We start from the raw sequence: 13635 nt of genomic DNA, 5'->3' as shown, positions 1-13635 counted from the left end.
TCCCAAGGAAACTTAATCGAAAGTTTGATCCAATTTTTGAGCCATTAATCAGATTCCATATCTCTTGTAAACTTTAATACATATTCAAAGGAGACTTCCGTGAATGTAACTATCGATGTAACCAGTGAACGGAGTTACAGAGGATGTTGGGAATACTGGAAGTATGTAATAACTGGTAGCGCTCGATGCGATCTAATTTACATTTTAATTTAAATAACTCCCGATGCAAGCTATCCAGATATCAATGATTCCAATTACATACAAGTCGGTTCTCCTTGAGAAGCTATCAGCCCTTCGATAACGACGCAGATCTCCGTTGGACCTAATTTCCCTCGGAGACAATTACGAAAACCAATGGGGTCGTTTCCCTGATAACGTATCGCATTTGTGTCCCATAACGTCTTGTTTATTCGACTGAAATCAACGAGGTCGAGGCGCATATGGGCAGCGAAGGTATCTTCATCTCGTCTGTCAGCTAGACACAGTGTTTCATGATTATCTAGACAGTCAGCTTACTACCTTTATCAAGAGATGTAATTTTACCAGAACGCGTCCAATATACCTGCATTATCCCGCACGTAAGTTGGAAATACCGTCGAAATCGGCTATTAAGTTTATCGAACGTTTAAAATTCGCGTTCACTGAGCTATGAATTTTCTTCGCTCCCAGCCATGACGAAGGCCACTAAATCAATACCTCGCGAGCTGTCACGCTGAAACACGAATCGTTAGTTGGATAACTAAGCCTCGCTGACAAATTAAAATCGTAAATATCACGAGGGCACGACTCCCAATTACCAACGTTGTATACGTCTTTCGACGTATTCACTTCCTTCTCATTATGAATAATAAACAGCAGCGCGTAAAAGTCATAGTTCGATATTCAGTGTCCGAGTACGTGTACATAACAGGAGGACACATCCTACTCGTAAAAGTACGCATGCGAAAAACGTGACGAAGAAAATTTACAGCTCCTCCATCATATCTACCCCTTCTACCATTTCTCGTGGATGAGACGGCTCTTTCACACAGATCTTTTCGTACACCGTTTGAAGAAGTTCGTGGCCATCTCGGTAAATTCTTTGATCTTCCTCGAGCTCTAAATTGTGCGACGCGACACCGCGATGAGCGAAGCGAACGATACTACAGTTGTCGTGCGAATGCTACGATTTGTCTCCGTGTTTCGTCCCAGCGAGAATCACCGTGTGAAAGAATTCTTATGCCGTGAGAACAGGGTTGCTCACCCCGTCGCGGATCATTAGAGGATCGACAGTGCGTTCTTTTTCGCGATGTTCCCTGATTACGCGAAACTCGATCAACGTTTTGCTGCCGCGACGATGCAACGTGTTTCCATGTAATTGCCGCGATAGTCCCGGCTGGAATGCGCGGAAATCGTGCGAATACCCTCGATGTATCGGCAACCACGAGAAGAGCAAAAAGTACTTTACAACACTGATAGCAGGTTATTAGCGAATCGTCGTAGGACTGTTCATCATCGCGCGCCACGGCGCCGCTCGTGCGTTCCTCTCGCGAGTTTCTCTCTCCGTTTTCCATCGTATCCTCGCAGCTGCTTCGCCTCCTTCGCCCGTTTTTCTCCCCCTTCTCGCGTCCCCTCGCGGCTGGTTCTCGCGGCTGGTCCATTTCTCGAAGTCGACCGAGCCGCTCAATTATCCCGCAGGAATACAAGATAATAATTGTGAATATTAGCGGCGTTTCGGAAGTTTAATGAAAAGGACGTGGCAACGCGAGCCGGGAGCCGGTAGCAAATTATTCCTGGATACTGCCACGCATACCGGTGCCTCCGCTTTTACTACTTCGCCGGCTATCCCGCCATTTATCATTCCCAACGTGCAATCGAAGCAGCGCGCCGCACGCCAGCCAATGGGAAAATGAACGCGTTGCCAGCTGAAAGCTACCGGCGCTGTGCTCTAACTACCCGAATTCCCCCATTGCTCGACCTAGTTGTTCTCAACTATGGAGGCCGGATTGCCATTGATTTTGCTACTTTACAAGCTATTCCGAGCTGTTCTGTTTTCCGTGAAACGCTTCATGATTCTACGATGATTTAAAAGCGAAAAGAATAATAATTGCACGTTCGTGTGTATAGCGTCGTTATAAATAGATAAATCGTGCCGAATGGTATACAGCATCGTCACTGCGAAATCGTAATCACATGGCGTCCGTCGCTCGCGCCAATAGAATTGTCCTTTCATTGCAAGCTGACATCTTCCGGAATGCACAAAGCGTTTAATTACCTTTGGTGACTCGACTCTTCAAAGCAAGCAGTCATCGCAGACTCAGGATGCGAGAATCGACAAAAGCCCGAGCAAGAGAAAGGTAGTCAAATTTACAACAGCGGAGAACAAAGGGAGCTGGGCCATCGTAAAGAACGTATCGCGCGGTATTATAGAGGGTGCCCGTTATTTATTACGCATAAAGATTCGCGCCAACGGCCAGACGTTGCTTTACTTTTCGTGCCTCCGTTCGCGTACCGTGACTTAATTATTTATTGCGCGTAAAGGTGCCAGAGAAGAGCGACGCGGTCGAGCAGAAAATCCTTCCGAGTCTTGGGGGCGCATCGAAAAGCCTGGAGACGCGCCAGTCTTCTCCACCGTCTGGCTAATTTACAGCTACGTTGATTACCTCGTAAGTCACACCCACAAAACAGAGAAATTTCTGTGGCTCGTTACGATTCAACGGCTAAATCCTAGTGTTTAAAGTATTAACTTTTAAGAGTACAGGTCACGATACAGGGTGGTTTGATTCGACTAAACGATTAGTCGTTTGTAATCCTTGCTTCGATCTAGGTAATTACTATTGTTACGTCGGGCGACACTCTACCTAGACCAGGTCACATACCGCGGACAAGATGGGAACCAGATGTCCGCTCATCCTTACTGCGTACCCTCAATAGTCTCAAGGACCCATCATAAATCTCAGGAATTTGCTAGCTAAGGTCCTTCAGACCGAATAAACATCTCTTTACTGAGCTCTGATTTCTAAAGCTTATTGTTACTACGGGAAAGTTAGTTTTCTCACGTATGATGCTTCCCACTAGCAACTCTCTCTCTCCGGAGCGGTTAGCACCCTTCCTCACCAACCAACCTAGAAAATGAACCAATTGACAGCGAAGTCTTTCCCTCATTCTCCCAATAAAACCTTGCCCTTGACGGATCAGCTCTTTTTTTGCAGATTAGACCCACCCACGATTAGCTTTCCTCCGACACAGCATCGCCACTTTACCTCACTTATTCTTCGTCGTTAAAATAGTCAACATGTCATTATCGGGCTTCTATACTTGAATCAATCACCTACTTAACTTGTACAGACGCATCAATGTAATTATCTTCTTTACAAAGTTGTTGGAACAAACATTAAGTTATACCTGTTAATTCAGTGTAACCTCAATTGAACCACCCCTATTATCCTAACGGAAATAGGGGATGGATCATTTCGTGGCGTCGATTATCTAATCGTAACGGGAATTTACGACTCCCGTTGACGTGCTTTCTCGCGATCGCGTCTCTCCGCGAGTGGTCGAAACAACTATGTAAATGCTGCAGAAAGTACAATGGAGTGCCAATATCTTTTGTAGCTCACTGTACTTTCGCGTCATGAAAATGGAAAGTAGCAACGGCGACATCAAACGCCCGATACTCCACGCGACGAAAGGTTTCTGTTCTCTAACATTGTCTACTTCTGCAGGATCGGTTTCGCAACGGGGAAATCGAACGAAAGAGAGTCAGAATAGCGGCGCGAACCGAAGCAGGAGCAAAAGAGAAGGCGGAAGCGGCGGCGGCGGCTGCGGCTGGCGATTCCGTGTTCGGGATTTTCGAATCGTCGAAGAAGACGGACGTCTCAATCGGCGGCGCGGAACGTCCACGGTGGTCGACAATGGCGAGCAATCGCATATATATCCCTGGTGAGTCGGTGTTCACGCCTGCTAATCACCCAGGGTTCAGGCCTCGTACGAGGGTGATTAATGGATCGAGGCCGCGTCTCGGGTACCGCGGGACAAAGTTACGAGCGAACCTACCGCAGCCCTATATCAATCCTGATTTCCTGAGGCTGCTTTCACAAAGGAGCCCTTCTCCTTCCCTTCTTCGCCTCGCCGCGGCCCGACCCAGCTCATGCCAGATTCCTATGGTACAGTACAATGAAGAAGCATGCGTCTTATCCTGTCCCGATTATTCCCTCGCCGGCCCCCGACACAAATTATATTAAAATGTACATGGGAAATGCGGTGCCGCGCGTTCTCTACCAGCCTCGTCGCTTACTTTTCGGCAGTTTCGAAGAATTCCAATATAGGATTTCTTTTCTCTCCTGTCGCTAGACTCTGGTCATCTATGCAAATTCATATCCTCTTCTAAATATATCGTAAGAGATTTTTCTATTTTGACCTACTAGAAAATATCACGCTACTTGCGATTATCTACGTATCTACGTGTGCTAAGGCCAAACTTAATTTCTCTGTTATTTATCCGATCTTTCTTAATTGCATCTCTCGCCCTGACGAATGCTGGAAGACGACCAGCGACAGATTTCTACGGCGTGTTTAAGCACGGCAACAAACAAATTGGTCGTATTAAAAAACCAATATCAGAATGAGCCAGCCGATTAACAAGACAAACCGAATGCCAAACAAAACGGCTCGTTCAGCCGCCTGGCTCATTGGACGCTAGTCTGTTCTCGACAAGAAGGTAATATCTGCGCGCGTTACGCGGAATTGCGTAGATGCCGGGGCGCCGGGAAAAATATCGCGCTGGAGAACGGAGAATCCCGAGGCGAAATATCCGCAGAATGCACGTCGGGGAAGCGAGAACGATTTCTCACGGTCGCGCCTGACTAGTTGCGCTGGCTTGTTCGAGGATCGATTGTCGCGCGGCTCATCGATTAGTTTCAAAGTGACTAATACGGCGCCGTTCAATTTGCAAATCCTCCGCAGAATGAGCACGCGCCAACCTCGTTTTAAAACGACTATCCAACTACGAAAAAGTTTTCGTCCCACTGAGCATATTAATATCGCCTGGCTCTTAAACGCTCGAGTTATCATGTACATCGTGACCATACATTCGTAATGTGCGAATGAAGTCAAAGACATGCTAAATTGCGTTGGATTTTCGAGAAAATCGAATTAGAAGACGTTGATACACCGGTGAGAAAAGAGGAAAAAGTACGTGTTGTAAGATAAGATGTGTATTCTCGGAGAAACCAGGACCATCGTTAACGTCGATCGGTGATCTCGGCGTGACCGTGGGAGAGATTGTTTATCTCATCACGATATTCCCAAATCTCGCCAAGGTGTACGATAGTCTCGTCTCTAGGAAACACAGAGATCGTTGATTCTCTTTCGTCGCGTTTTCTATGGCGAAGACATTTATTTCCTGAGTGTAGGAAATTTAAAATGAATTATTAGATTGACAACTAAGTGATTGTAAGTATTGACAAAATCCGCAATCATTTAATTGTCAACTTAATAATTCATTTAAAATTTCCTACAATTTTAAACGTCAAATTAAACATTTAAAATGCCCTATAATTCATTTTAATTTTCCAACCCAATAGAATAAAGATCGAGAGGTATTTCAACCCTTGTAACTTTGCCTAGAAGCGTATTTCTTTCGCCAAGATAATATTAATACCTCGACACGGTATAGCGTTCAAACTTCCACGAAAGCGTGTATCTTTTTCAGTGGTAATATTAAGTCGTCAGGGTACACCTACGCCCTCCGGGAGAAAGGGGACGGCAGGGGAAACATCGGTACGCGTATTCACGTAGGTGAACCGCACGCACCGTGGAAAATGCAAACGCGATAAATCTTCCTTCGTATACGACGCATAATTAGCTCGCTGCGCCCTTTGCCGACAGTTTCATCCTTCTTCTCCTTGGTAACGGGGGACGCGTTCCTCGAGCAGCGTAGCGAGCGCGAAAAAATACTTCGTTCTCGTTGAAGGCAGATCGAGAGGTTGTTAGACTCGCGATAGAACACGTACGATCTACGATTGATTGATTAATAATTGAAAATACATTCTACGTACTCGATCAACGATCTTTCCATCGACTTTCTCTCGCGATATAGCAAGCAAATGTATTAACAAACCAATATGATTTGAGAACTCTCGCCAATTATAAAATCTTTTGTACAAATCGAGCATCTGGCCTATCGTAAGCTGATGCATGTTCAGCAGCTAGTATTTTCACTCGCGCCAAGGGCGTAAAAAAGAAGAGGAGATACGCGTTATTTATGGGGTGACCCGATAATTAAGGTCGGCATCGCGCGAGCAGAGAAACAGCGCGTCGACGCAATCGCGAATAAATCATTTCGCGACGAACGAGTCGGGCGTGGCCGTCGAGGAAGAGGGTTAATGCGGATCGCAAGGCTGCCCGCGACAATTCATTCGCTTGTTCTCTCTCGTTCCGTTTGCACCTGGTTTAACGGTACCCCGACGATTGGCCGACTCGCCGCGATTGCAGTATCACGTTCGGCCTGCGTGTTAATGCATTGTTGATGAGCGATGCGAACGATGTCGTTCAGGTGGCTGAAGGAAACGAGGGACGATCCGCTCGAAGGTTAAAACGTAGCGGAAATTCGTGTGTTTGTTGCGCCCTTCGTTTTTACACTTTTTTCTTCCATTCTCTACGATTGTTTCTCATCTTCCCGTTGATTCCTCTGTTTCTCTTTGAGCAACCCCCATAGCGACGAATTCCATTGTTTCGTATTCAATTCTCAGAGATGCTTGGTTACTCCCTTATGAGAAATGTTAATGTCTAAAATCAAAGATCATCGGGAAAATAACGTTCGAACGAAAAAGAAAGAGAGGAACGGTAGCTATAGTTATCGCGGTGGTTACAAATGGGCGATTTCGCTGGCGCATGGAGAAAAATACGGATAATGCGCGTCGTAACAGGTGGAAACGGCGCATCTCCGGTTTCGTTGATGATGCAGTGTTCGCGATACAACGCGTAATTTGGCAGCGAGCTTCGTATATTGCGGAGTAAATTACAGGTTCGTTAAATGAAACATCATTCTCGCGGGCTGGATACCGCGCAGTTTCAACTACTTATTACTATTTAATAGGATATTATGCGTCAGTATACCGGGAAAATGGATAAATTTCACCCGGCACCGATGATAAATTGTTCATTAATGAACGCTTCCGATCGTATCAATCATTCGAAGTTAATCTGCCTATAAAGTCGAAACCGAAACTATCGACAAATGTAATAACGGAAATTGATCCGTTTATCAATAAAAGCAGATATATTTAGAAAGGGAATATATAACGCAAATGCGAAATATAATCGACGCTCGAAATCGGAAACAGTTCCGAGACTAAAACATCTACGATCTAGCGTGATATTCTGTCGGCAACGTGTCGGCAACAGAACAGAAAAAGGTTAAACGAAATGCTGCATCTAACGGTGACATCGTATCTTCGACATGTCGATTTCTATAACCTTATCTGTAATCGAAGAAATTCACGATCTTGGGGTAAAAGAGGCAATAAACTTTAATTAGATGATGATATGGACAGATGACGGTAAACGAAACATCTGTAACACGCGGAGAGAACGAAGAAGCGACATGAATGAACAGATCGAGCCGGCGAACTTTCGCTACCAAGCGTAAGTAGCGAACTGTCTGACTTAAATTGGTTCACACGGTACGGCCAGACGTCGCTTACAGGCTTAACCTTTCCTATCTTCATCGATGAACCTATCTCGTGTGACAAGCAACGTCAGATTTCTCGCCGCTTCGATCTTAACCACCGATAGACACACCTCTTATTACCCGTTATTCATATTCGATACGTGAACGTCGATAATAGATTGTTCAAAGCTCTACCGATATTTAACGCCACGAATGAATATTATTTTGAGAAATCAGTCAAATAGTAAAGAACTTAAAAGATCCTTAACTTGGATCCAGCAATGAGAACAGAGTTACATTATAATTAACGAGGATAACGGTGGTCAAAGAAAGATGCACGCAAGATCGGACAGAAAAATCAGGGTCCGCGGTAGAAGTGACAAATTGAAAGGAAACACTGGCCAGGAACCAAGAGGTGGATAACCCACTTAGATAGGAGTCAATCAAAGGAATCGGACAGGCCGAAGAAACCCAAGTATCAATGTTTGTTCTCGCTCGAGGACGAGCTCGCGATAGATTGAGCTGTCACAGCGAAGATTACATTTGTCATAAGACATAACCGTTCTCTTCTGTTATAATCTATGATCGCGCCGGCGATGTCCCGGGACAAATCGTGGCGAGACGTTGCGACGTCTTTACTTAGGCGTGGTTCACACCTACTCGAATCGCGAGGATGCCTTGTACCGCGATAAGTCGACTCCTACGCTCGTGTCTTTGACTAATTAGCTCGTCATAACGAGAAGTTAATGTCGATTAATTAGATACTAAGATGCTTGTACGTGGCACCTGGATCCATTGATATCCGATCCTATGAGTTACAATGGAAATTATCTGCTCGTGAACTGAAACTAACGAAGCAACAGGTGACAGCGAAGATCGTTATCGGACTGCAAACTTTCACGAAAATTTATCTTTTTGTGTGCATAATTAACGAAAGGAAAATTTTAATTCGCATGATTGAAATATTATGTGAGTGAAAAGCATCTTACCGAATAGAAAGGTTGCAGACTCGAAGATTACATGCAACACTTTGAACTTCACTAAGGCACTTCAAATTTTTGCGCAATTCTCCATTAAAATTTGCAACAGGAGATCAAAGTGTTGGAAAATCACAAGTCCTACTCGTCGATCATCCGTCAAAATTATCGTTTGATCGCGGCAGCATATGAATGAGAGGGCGGTTGTGAACGAGGCCTAAATGGACGATGGAGGAGTCAATGTTGCAAGCGAATTCCTCCGGGCTGGTTGCAAACGCGCTCATTATGCGGTGACATCTAAACGCGTCTACCGTAGGCCAACGTGGAGGATCACGCGATCGTTCTCGCAGCCGGATGTTAATTTAAGAAGGCGGCTCTTGAAGAACACGCCCCCCGCTGAAACCAAGCTGATCGAATCTCGCGTTCGACTCTGAAAAACGTCGTTTCCCATGGAACGATGGAAGCGAGGTCGAGGATTTATCACCGCTCCGGGGCCTCGCGTGACGAACGAACGAAAGCTTGCCGTGCGTCGGTGACACGCTGAAATAACGACTGACGACTCTGTCGGGTAATTGTTTCTTCCTTCGTTTCTTGCCACTTTACAACCACGGCAAATTATACGTTGCTGGTCGTTTTGTTCGTTCTAGATTACCGTGTGTTTATCCGATCATAATCTCTTGCATGAGATCAGATTTTCAGGAGATCAGGATCATACGCGTTAATCGCTTGTTACACTACTGTTACGTGCCGATCGCTATTCATAATAAATTTACATTTAATACGCAATTAGGAGACATTGAAAATAATACGTCTTGTTGACTCTTAGTCATCGAGTTAAATGCCGCGAGATCTTTCTTAAGTTTTTAGTTATGCAATGGGCACGTTTAACTTTCAGATACTCTTAGTAGATATCATTGAGCGAACACCGTAAACTCATTAAGTCTTAGATGTTTTTTTCTATAGCACCCTATATAAATTTCACATTTAATGTGAAATACGCTTCTACCGATCATGACGGATAGTGATGAAGTATGTTTCAGGGGATTCGAAGGCATCGCTGGGAAGACTCAATTTAAATCTTCGTCGAAGTTGAAGGGTACGTCGCTATCTTAATCATTCCCGTGACATCATTGTACTTCCAGATATTGTTCGTACTTCCGCAAATTGCTATTAATCGCAGTCGATGATTAATGACGACAAGTCGCGAACCCGATATTCCTTGTCGATCGGTCGATGAATAATCGACTGGAGCGCGTTCGTTTCGCTCTATAAACCGATTATAAAAAGCGACGTTCGCAAACGATCGCGTTACTCATGTTTCTGCAGTACGTTCCTGCAGATCGCGAGAATCGAAGTATCAAAGAGCAAGAAACAGTGGAAAATGGAAATTAAAAGATTAAGTACAGCGTCGATATCGACATCCGACGAATCCTTTCTCGTCGTTCTACGAAACTTTTTCGCTGCAATTCCATTCGATTAGATCACGCGTGACTCGGTAAATGGATCTCGAGTATTTTGTCACCGGTCGTTGTTAATAAAACAACATGAAAAAGTGTCGTAGCTATTTTAAAGACATTTTATGTGAAAAATGGAATTACAAAACTGCTTTCTAATTTAGCCAACATGTATACCGATCCGTGTAATGAAACGATTTGTTAAGAAAAATAATTACTTACTGCGGAGGAAAGAGGCAAATAAAAAAGGATGCAAGAGAAGCACGGAAGATCGGTCGGCCGATGAAAATCGAACGGACAAATTTCTCGATTACGCGTACGCGCTTGGGACAAGATTCTACGGTGTATCGACGGAAGCGAGCGGGCACGATAGGAATCGCAGAGACGACGACGTGGGGATCGGCCAATCGCGGACGAGAAATCGACGAAACGGGGCGAGACGATGCGTCGAGTGTTGGTTCGCGGACGACCGATAATTATCGAGAAAACGCGTAACGCCCAGTCGATGATTAATTGAATATTAACGACACCAGTGTTGCTCACTGTAATTAGGTTTTGAGAGCAACTTGTTCCTTTGACGACGTTGAGAAACGATTTTTAAGGTCGCGAGCGCCGAATGAAAATCGCCGAATTGGATACTTTGTCGCGACACCTAAGATTCTCCGGGTGAAATTTTCGTGGCGACGTTCGGCAATTTGTCACGAAACATCAGCGACCCCGCCTCGAGCGAGGAGGAGATAACCGGTGGCAAAAAATTCCCATTAACACCTAACAAATTGCAGACAGAAAGGGGCCGATCGAAGCGGAACAAAAAATAGGCAAAATCGAGACTCGTTAGCGGCTCGTTAGCGAAACGATAACGCAGTTCTCGCTGAAGAAAATTGGATAAGAGAACGGATAAACCGTAGCGAACCAGTGAGTCACTTTCAGTCGATACAAGCTTTGCAACGATACCGTGTGAAACTGGAAGAACATCGATTCGATATACGTATTACACTGTATACAAGGTTGGCGGTAATCGTTTGTGGTGGATCGACGAAAGCCAGGTAACGCAGAAATTTCGGGGTAAGCTTAAAGGTCGTTCTCGCATCGAGACCGCCGTCACACGGTGGCAAATTACGTCGACCGATTTCACGGCGGCCACCTCTTAAATGTCGGTCGTCAACTGACAGGCTAACGATCACGTGGCCGAATTGATGACTACCGTTACCTTAATCACAGGTCGGCAATCGCGGCTAACAAGTTAAGGATCGGGCCTGTGTAGTCGCGTGTTGTAACTACACGAGGCCATCGATCAGATCACGTACACTCCTTTCGACCCGACTCATCCTTCCAACGTTCTATGATCTGCGATTATTGGAAATTCGATCGCGATAATAAGCAAAAGATTCAACGTATATACGTTTAACGGAATTTTTTTTCCCACCTTCACCACGTATCTCGTCGATCGAAATTTCAAAAATTTCAAATTTAAAAAAATAGTCTGCCGGTACGACTCTTGCTCTTATAATTAAACGTTTTAGTCAATACGTTGATGACACCCAGTGCACCGCTAATGTCGTCGTTAAAGCATCCTATTGAATGGATCACACGTAACCGATGCAGTTGCGTCTTACGCTCCCTCGGTCGCGTTTGTTCGACGTGATCGGCGCAAACGAGGAGATGTTCCTGTCGGATCGAGCGTTTATCTCCGATCTGTCGATCCTGCGTGCACGCTCGCTTCGCTATGCCGAACGTTCAACACGGCTGTCCCCTTTCTCCTTCGCTCTTCTCCACGCGATACCTCGTGGCAAATCACGTTCGCTATTTGCTTTCCTAGATGTTCCCTTTGTGAACAATTGCAACCGTTCAGACGTTGTAAATAATTGTAGGGATTAAAGCAAATTGAAAAATCGAGAAAGTACAAATGTACTTTTGTATACTAAATGCCTGAGGTTCCAGAGAGGCTAATCAACCAACAAAACCGAGGGGTACTAAAATGAATCAGAGTCCCTGGAGACTCGCGACAAAACGAATTTCATCACCGCCAGTTATTAATTCCCGGTGCTGTGTTTTTCTTGGACAAGGCGCTCGCATGCCATAAATATGACAGCCATAAAATTCGACCGGTCACGTACCACGGTTTTTCTCTCTGCCACGTTCTGTCGGCCTCCAAGGGCTCGAACGGTAATTTTTCTCTGCGTTACGCAGTTTATAACAATCTATAATGCTGCTACGGCTAGAATTAATCTTCGTGCTATGCCTACGATCGATAAGAGATTAAATAGTTCGTCGTTTTTTGGTAACCGACTCGCGATCGTTTATTGCACGTCGACTACTCTGTCTTTTTCTTGGACGATACAACCTTTGAAATATCACCTAAGACAATTACGAGAATTTCTCAGTCGTCTGAAATACTTCTCCTCGTAGAATGAAAAATATCCTGTGTAATTAAATGCTTGTAATTATACTGTGTAATTATCTCCTTTTTCTATGTGATACATAAAAGAAACACATTTCCCGCCAAATGTCTGTCAGTCTTCGAAATTCATAGACCGAGCGTGTCGGATTTTGTCGACATCGCAACGTTCACAAATGAAATCCCGCTATCGAACGGTTGCACCGCGGCAGTCCGAGACTCGGCCACGAAATCGCCATCGAAATGGACGCGAGCAGATCCATCAATCCGCGAGTCAGTCGATCGATCCTATCGATCCGCTTGTCGAGGCGCGTAGGTACGCGCCAGCTCGAGCAAAGTACCGGGATTCCTGTCTCCCGACCACCGGACGCGATTCCCCTGGTTGTCGCGGACAAACGCGAGTGCGAGCACCCGCTCATCCGGATTACCCGAGGATACTTTCCCACGGGTTTTTCACGGTCGACCTTTTTCCACAGCCAGCGACGTCCACTCTCCCTGATGACTCTCGCGCTTCCACTATCTCGATCGAGCATCTACGATAGCGATTGAATATTGTTGTTTCCGAGAAACCATCCTGGAGGATTCCGGGAAATTGCGAGACTTATTGCGAATGGATAGAGAGACCGTGACGTGGAAATTGCCGGTAGAATACCGTCAAGATTCCCCGGAGGATCGTTAAGGAATATCACGAGCCGTGACGAAGTATTTATTTACAGATGTCAAGCCCTTTTTCTTTCATCGTGCAACCTAATTTCTCGGCTGTATGCTCATTCCGAAATAAGACACGTATCATCGACGACGTTACAGAAAAGGTATAAATAATACTAATATCGAGGTTCTTCGTTCGGGACACACACTCTGCGAAAGGAAACCACCGATTGGGCATTAATTCGCGATGTAGCCTAATTAAAGCCACCTAAATCTCTCCCACCGTATCGCATCGATGCCCGGTGATCTTTTATACATCGGGTCGGGTCGGTGAAGAATTCATGTTTTGCGCTTGTAACGAAGCGATCGTGGATGGTAAAACGACTAGACGGAGAGTCGACGCCCGATCCTCGGGATGAATATGAAGCCATAGATTATTCGTTTGCGCTCATCAATCTGCACCTTTTTCCCCGGGTTGTGCGGGGGGAACGACGAGGCGGGGTCTAC

General features: G+C 45.3%; 1 protein-coding gene across 7 annotated transcripts in view; it reads right to left on the bottom strand.

Moving 5' to 3' along the window:
- LOC117153237 (uncharacterized) overlaps positions 1-13635 on the bottom strand; it is a 247646-nt gene that overhangs the window by 88017 nt on the left and 145994 nt on the right. The window contains exon 1 of one of the 7 annotated variants that reach the window (XM_076620682.1): positions 10305-10323. The exons of the other annotated variants lie outside the window; for them this stretch is intronic. The gene's annotated coding sequence lies outside the window, so the exon portion shown is untranslated. Of the gene's footprint in view, positions 1-10304; positions 10324-13635 lie in introns of those variants that run through there. 7 annotated transcript variants of the gene reach the window in all.

Source organism: Bombus vancouverensis, chromosome 1 (assembly GCF_051014615.1).
Source record: "Bombus vancouverensis nearcticus chromosome 1, iyBomVanc1_principal, whole genome shotgun sequence".
NCBI lineage: Eukaryota > Metazoa > Arthropoda > Insecta > Hymenoptera > Apidae > Bombus > Bombus vancouverensis.
The sequence above is the reverse complement of the archived record's forward strand: the minus strand, read 5'-3'. Positions and strand labels throughout refer to the sequence as shown.